Genomic DNA, 7,655 nt, shown 5'->3' with positions numbered 1-7,655 from the left:
AACCAGGGAAAAGAGGAACCGGTGCCTGCACCCAACACACAACACAATCACCTACTGAAAATACCCACAAAAGGCCCAAAATTCCCTTAAATACACACCCTGCCTAACAGGTTGCACCTGGTGCCCAGCTGGGGCTAACGAGTGGGGCGGGGGAGCTGCTTTGCCCAAATTAATGCTGGTTTTGGGACTGTCCAAGCTCATCCCTCGGCCCTAAAGTCTCCTGTTAAATGGGGAGAAGCCACAAGGCTCCAGTATTTGGGGGCTTTACGTTTGGGGGCTCTCTCACAAGCAGGGGATGGGTGGGGGTGTCACTGGAGAAAACGTCCGGGGTTTGTTGGTGTCCCTGCAAAACCCCAAACGCTAAAACCTTGGAGTTGTGCAGCGTGACCCCAAAATCCCCTCCTAAAACACCCCCGTGGGCACTGGGGCCTTGTGGTGGATGAGTCCCGATGCGCCAGGGATGGGCGGCCACTGCCCAGAAGGGAGGAATGGGGTTTTTGGAGGTCTCGTGTCCCCAAAAATGCAGGAATAGGGTTTTTTATTTTTAGGGGTGGCAATAAAAATGTGCGTTGTGTGATGGCCGGGAGGCAGGTCTCGGTAGATGGCAGTGTTGGTCCTCGCAGCTGCCTCCTGAACTGCTGGAAAATCCCATTTGGGGTGAGCCCACACCATCCCAGGGGACAGAAATCCCCAAACCCAAACGCGTCAGTGGGGATGGGGCTTCGAGCCCCCAGATCTCCCCTGCTGGTGCAGGCACGGGGAGGTTTTGGGGTATGCTTGTGCCATGGGATGCCCCAGGGACACGAGGGGACCGAGGATGGGGTGGGGGACGATGCTGCAAGACTCACCCCACTGGGAAGTCCACGTTTATTAGGGCTCGGGATTATTAGGGGTCATTTATTAGGGGTCACAGTTATTGGGGCCATGGCTATAGAGGGGTTATGGCTACTGGGAGTAATGGTTTGGAGGGACACAACTATTTGGGGTCATGGATATTGGGGTCATAGTTATTGGGGTCACAGTTAACAGGCGTGACGGTTACTAGGAGTCACATTTATTAGGAGGCAAGGTTAGTAGGGAATTGTTTATTGGGGTCGTGGTTATTAGGGGTCACTTCTTAAGGGTCACAGTTATTGGGGCCATGGGTATAGGAGGGTCAGGGTTATTGGGGGGTCAGGATTATTGGGGGCCATGGTTATAGGGGGGTCATGGTTTTGGGGGGTCAGAGTTTGGGGGGGTCACAGTTATTGGGGGTTATGTGGATATTGGGGGTCATGGATATAGGGGGCCATGGATATTGGGGGTCAGGGTTACTGGGGGCCATGGTTATAAGGGGGTCATGCTTTTGAGGGAGTCACCGTTATTAAGAGTCACAGTTAGTAGGGGTGATATTATTGGGGTCATGGTTCTCAGGGGGTCAAAGTTATTAGGGGTCACAGTTATTAGGGGTTGCAGTTCTTGGGGGACATGATTATTAGGGGACATTGGTTTTAGGGGCTTATTGGGGTCACAGATGTTGGGGACACACTTATTAGCAGCCACCGCTATTAGGAGCCCTGGTTATTGGGGCTCACTCCCAACAAGGGGCAACCTCGAGTGACCAGCACGGGGCTCCCCCCACCCTGGAGAGCTCAGCCCCCAAAAAATAAAGGGTCCTGAACAATCCCTGGCCTGCAGCTTGCTCGGAAAGCTGTCAGACCCCATAAGGGAGCCAGCCTCAGGTCTCTTGTCCCCAGGGCCACCACACCCCCAGCACCACGTCCGTCCTGCCGGCCCCGCTGCCCGCCGGGGGCTGACATTTGCTGTTATCACGAGACTGGAAAATTACCCGGAGGTTTCTAATTACCCTCGCCAGGAAGGTCAGCAGAAGGGGGAAGGTGAGCGCCGGGGCCGTATCCTGCAGCGGGGCAGCTGCTGACACACGATTAGCACCATCTGCCCTGGCACGGCCCCAAACGCTGCCCAAGGGAGGGCAGAGCCCATCGGGGAGGAGCCCGAACCCCACCCCACAGGGGTGCTGGATCCTGAGGGAGCCTCAGCCTCGTGCTGGCCCCGTGGTGCCCGGGGGCTGCGGTCCGGATCCTGCCTCGTGCTCGTCCTTTGGGAGCCAGGGCTGCTGCGTCCCCATCCGGCCTCCACCCGAGCCTCAGTGCCACGTGGCCTCCGTTCCCTTGTGCCTTCGGGTTGAAAATGCCTCCATCAAGCCATCGGAGGGGGGCTTTGTGGGCCAGGGGCTGACAAAATCCCCTTAACAGCCCCTTTGGGAGGTCGGTGGCACGTCCCAGCATGGTGTGGAGGTGAAAACCCCCCCGGGACCCAATGGGGCTGGGCTGCGCCCTCCTCCCTGCTCGCTCAGGGCAGCACGGCCAGTCGTGGTGTGGCCTCATCTGCTCCCGGAGCCTTGTGCAAAATCTTTATGATGGTGTAAATGCTGCTCCTCTGCCTCTGCACCTACACGCGGGGAGCTAACCCCATCAGCATCTCTCCCGAGGTCAGCATCCCCCTGGGGTCCCTTTGGGGACCGTTTGGGGACCAGCTGCAGTCATGCCCAGCTTTGGCTCATTTGCAACGTGACATCGGGGTGCATTTTTCCCAGGGTAGGAGCCTGGAAGTCACTTTTCCAATTTTTTTTCAGCACAACGATGAGAGCCCCGATGCAGCCCCCAGCCTTTCCCGACTCCGCCGCTCGTGGATTTGCAGGAGCAGCTCCCGGGAGAACCCCCCTGAGCTCTCAGACGTGCTTTGTCCAGCAATTTTGCTCATGCTGAGCAGCTCCACAAGCAGAAATCCCCAAATTTCTCCAACATCCCACACTTCAGACCCCTTGCACACAGCAGCCCCAGTTCCTCACCCATGGGCAGCTCTGGTCCCCAGGAGCAGGGGAAATTCAGGTGGCAATAAGGCGAATCACATCGACTTTATCAACTCGTGCAGGCAAAGCCTGCTGACATAAAGGGCTTTTTCCTGCCATCACAGCAATAAAGCCACCACCGTAGGTGCCACGGTGATAAACCGTATCAGCAGCCCCACAGCGCCTTATCTCAGCCCCATAGGGCCCAGCTCCAGGAAGAGCCGCGGAGCTCCCGTCCTGGCCAAGGTTCCTGCTGCAGGAGCTGCTCGGGGCAGAAATCTGAACAGGGATTCATGCGGGGAAGCCCAGGGCTGGCTTTGGGGGAGCCGTCAGCTGCGCAGGCTCAGGTTTGGGGCTGGCTCCCAGCGCAGCGCCCAGTCCCCGGCCACCCACCAATGCTGGGTCCTGTGCAGGATCGGTCCCAGCCATGCAGCCCCAAATGCTCAAGTTGTCCCTGAGCGAGCCGCCGGGGACAGTAATGGGGTTTGTCGGGCATGGGGACAGTGGGGATTAAGTGGGGTGGGGGCAGTGGGGGACACTTTAGGGTCGCTCAGTTCCTCGTGACCCAGCTTTTTGTGTGACGGAGGGAGGTGAAACGCAGCCTGTAAAATAAAATCCATGCTGGGACCATGCGAGGAGGCAAAAATCCACGGGCATGTGCTGGGAAAGGGGGTCCTGCCCCTGCAGCCACGCTCCCCAATCACGTTTTGCTTTTCCTCGATGCTTGCCATGCGGACGTGCCAGGAGTGGCACTGTCACGCTGCCAGCGCCCAGGACTTGGTTCCAGCTCCTCCGCAGCAGCAGCGGGGCCCGAACAAAGGCGGCTCTGTCCTCCCCTGCGGGAAGAAGCCTTTCTGTGTCAGTGAACTAAAAGCCACGCTCAGGAGGGGCCCTTTGGCTTTCCCCTCCTCCTGCACAGTGATCTGGGGGAGATAAAAGGGTTTTCTGTAATGCAAAAGCGTTGCCAAAAAGCCCCAGTGGGAGTTGGGTCTGCTCGGGGGGAGGTGGAGCGGCTGTGGAGAGCACGGCGGGGTTGTGCTGGGTGCTGCTGCCAGCGGGGCTGTCCCCAGGGGCCACATGGGGTGGGGTGGGATGGGGATGGGATGGGGATGGGATGGGATGGGGATGGGGATGGGATGGGGACTGGGATGGGGATGGGGACGGGGACGGGGACGGAGACGGGGATGGGGACAGGGATGGAAACAGGAACAGGGTAGGGGATGGGGATGAATGGGGACAGGATGGGGATGAGGTTGGATGGGGTTGGGGATGAGGACAGGGATGGGGATGGATGAGGATGGGGGTGAGGATGAGGATGGAAATAGGGCTGGGGATGAGGATGGAAGGGGACAAGATGGGGATGAGGACAGGGAAAGGGATGGGATGAGGATGAGGATGGGGACAGGATGGGGATGGGGACAGGAACAGGGATGGGGACAGGGACAAGGACAGGGAAGGGGATGGGATGGATGAGGATGAAGTTGGGGACAGGGACAGGAATGGGGATGGATGAGGATAGAGATGGGGATGGGGATGGGGATGGGGATGGGGATGGGGATGGGGATGGGGATGGGATGGGGATGGGATAGATGGGGTTGCGATCAGGATAGGGATGGGGATGGGGATGGGGATGGGGATGGAGATGGATGCGGCTCAGCTCTGCTGCACTCTCCCCAGCCAGCGCCTCACCTTACAAAGGGAAGGTGCCGGGCCCAGAGCAGGGACCAAGCTCTGGGGCTGGCTTTAAACTTTGCCATGTCTGGGTGGTGCCCGAGCCCACCCGCAGCTCCTGCTTCCCCAGCAATGAGCCTGTGATGGGGAAACCTCAGACAAGAAACAATCCCCATCCCTTCTCTGGCTGCAACATCAGACCTGCAATTGCACCACAGGGTGGGCATCACCTTTGGGACACCCGAAAAGGTGATTTCTGGATCCCTTGAACACCACCATACTCCTGCCTCCCTCCTCCTGCTGCACAATGAGCAGGTGCCGGGGGGGTCCTGCAGCACCGTGGGGACGTCCCCAGTGGGAACAGGAAGAAAAGAGGCCACGAGGCTGGGAGACGCGGGGAGCACAGCGCGCTGGCTGCCTCCCCTCCTCCCCAAAGGCATTTTCTGCCTTGCCCTTCCCTCTGCATGGCCGGGCAGGAAAATCACGCTGCTCGCTGCACGCCTGGGTTACTGCTGGGAGCGATTTCTTCCGCTCGGCTGTGGTGGCCGGTGCTGCCCTCCCTCCCGCCTCGTTAATCCCTGTTGGATAGAATTAAGGAGCGCATCAGCCCTAAACCTCTTTGCTCGCCAGCTCCTCTTCCGGGAGCGCGGAGCGGGGCCGTGCATGCCCGCGGTCACGTAGGGACGGAGCACGGGGCTGCGGGCTGCGGACGGCTGCTGCGACTGCTCTGTCCTCCCGGCACCCCAGCATCTCCCCCTACCTGAATCCCACCCGAAAAGCCCCCCGAGAACCTGAGGGGCTGTCGTGGAGTGTCGCGGGGCGTTCTTGTGAGAGCCACATGGGTGGACGTGTGCCCTTGCCCTGCACGCACACGTGCACACATGCACACGTGCAAACCCCATCTCCCAGCTGCTGCATCACCTGCGGGGTGTTAGCAGGATCCAGGCTGCCCCGGCATGGTTTGGGGCTCACCCTACAAATATCCCCTTGCAAATACATATTGCAAAAAAATAAAATAAAAGGGAGAGTACCAATCAGTAAAACCACACCAAAAATCAGGGCAGCCTGCAATGTCACCGCACCGTCCCCGCTGCCACGGGGCTGGCCGGTGACACAGCCTCTATTTCTGGCCGTGCAAACAGGTGTGACACCCGGTGACCCACTCGATGCGGCCGCTGTGACAATGACGCCCAGCCCACGAGCCACCGGCGTGCCCGCCAAAAGCCCCCGGGGGACCGGGCATCCCCAGGCGACCCTGTCCTGGAGAGCCACATCCCTGAGCCGGCAACACCCAGGCAGGATTCGGGGCACGCAGCAGGAGCTGCCCCGAGCTGCTCCCCAGCTCCATCACCCCCTCTCCATTATTTTGCGTGGGATTAAAGCCATGGCTGCTAAAATCCTGCATTTATCCCCACGGTGCCCAGCCAATGACCTGGGCGCTGGCGCGCAGAGCTGGGGATCAGAGATGATAAAGCTGCCTCTTGCCCCCTGCTCCCCGCAAAGCAAAAGGCGCCCGGTGCCACCGCGCAGGGGGGCACGATGGCGGCGGCGAGCGGGAAGGGCTGCGCACAGGTAAGGGGATTTTATCCCCAGATTTGTGGGTTTTTGTGTTTTTTTTTAAGCCTCGGGACTGGCTGCGATGTCCCCGGCGTGAAGGATGTGCGGCTGCTTCAGCCGGCTTCCTCCCGTAGGAGGATCTGCGCCCACACCGCTGGGCAATGCTCCACGAAACCCCGATTCTGAAGAATTTAGGGAAGGGTGGAAGAGAGCTGGCCCCAGCCCCATGGTCCCAAGCCATGCAGGGAGCTGTGAGATTTGGGGCGCTTTCCAGCACAGCGTGAATTCAAGGAAGGCACGTGATTGCGCGAAAGCGGAGCGCTCTCGCTGCCCCAACGTCCGGAGGGGGCGCGACGTTTCTCCTTGCAGGGGGAGGATGCTGGGCGCTGCTTGCACGTGGCTGCCAAACCTTCCAGAGTTCCGTGGAAGAGTGTGTTCTGGTTTTTTTGTTTGTTTGTTTGTTTTTTTTTTTTTGTTCCCCTGCTGTTTTGACATTATTGCAGCTGGAAACGTTAAACAAAAAAAAAGGAGCCCTTGATGGTGCCCAAAGGAGGGGGTTTGCCCCGAGCCCCCAAAGGCTCCTTAACCCTTCCCTGAGCTCTCTGACTGCTTCCAGCCTGTGGTTTTTTTGGAGCTGCCCAAACCAAGCCGGGTTTGGAGCCCCTCGCCCACTGCCCACGCTGCCAGGACGCTGTGCAGCCCCTGCGGCAGCGAGGAAGGCTCGGGGGGGGCGTCCACACACGGCTTTGCTCTCCCGACATCGATGCTCAGCACCAGGCGCTGCGCAGGGTGAGCAGGTTGGGACCTGCCCGTGGGAATCCCTGCGGGCCGAGCAACAGCAGCGCCTCCGACCCCGCCCCCAAGGGGCACTGGGGGCTCCTCGTGGTGGTCTCCAGCGCTTTGCCCAGCCAGGGGCACTTTGAATTTTATCAAACCAGGTGGTGCAGCAGGAAAAAAAAAAAAAAAAAGGGACGGTTTTGAGCATCCAAACCCTACAAGAGAGCCAGCATCCTCACGCCCACCTTCGGTCCCCGGGGTGCCACCAGCGGGGCCGAAGGGATGCTCCCCTGGGAGGCGCCAGGTCCCCAGCACGGCACAGGCCAGGTTTGGTGACAAAACCAGGTTTGGTTGGGAAAGTGCCGGGCACCAGGGCCATTCGTCTGGGGGCGGCGTGACTCACAGCCCCGTGGCCCTGCCGGGACTTTTGACCTGCAGGAGGTGCCAGGATCGGGGCCGCACCCTTCTCCAACCTCAGGAGCAGAGCCAGGATTCCTCTGGGGTGAGGGGCTGCTCGATTTCTCTGTGAATTCGGCCACGCCAGTTTCAGAGGGGCACCAGAAAATCATGCTTATGGGTCCAGCATCCTTCCCAAACCGCCTCCAGCTTTTGGGGACCTTCCTGAGGCTTTGGGGACTGCGATGCCCGGAGGCAGCAGCTCTGATCTCTTCTCTCCCCATTGCATCCGGGAGCAGCAGCAGCTTTCCCTTGTTGGGCAAATTGCGTTTTCTGGTGCTGAGACAGCCTCAGCTCCCCGTCCCTTATAGCAGCCCCTGCTCCCCATCCCCTGTAGCAGCCC

This window comes from Cygnus atratus, chromosome 27 (assembly GCF_013377495.2).
Source record: "Cygnus atratus isolate AKBS03 ecotype Queensland, Australia chromosome 27, CAtr_DNAZoo_HiC_assembly, whole genome shotgun sequence".
Classification (NCBI taxonomy): domain Eukaryota; kingdom Metazoa; phylum Chordata; class Aves; order Anseriformes; family Anatidae; genus Cygnus; species Cygnus atratus.
The sequence above is the reverse complement of the archived record's forward strand: the minus strand, read 5'-3'. Positions refer to the sequence as shown.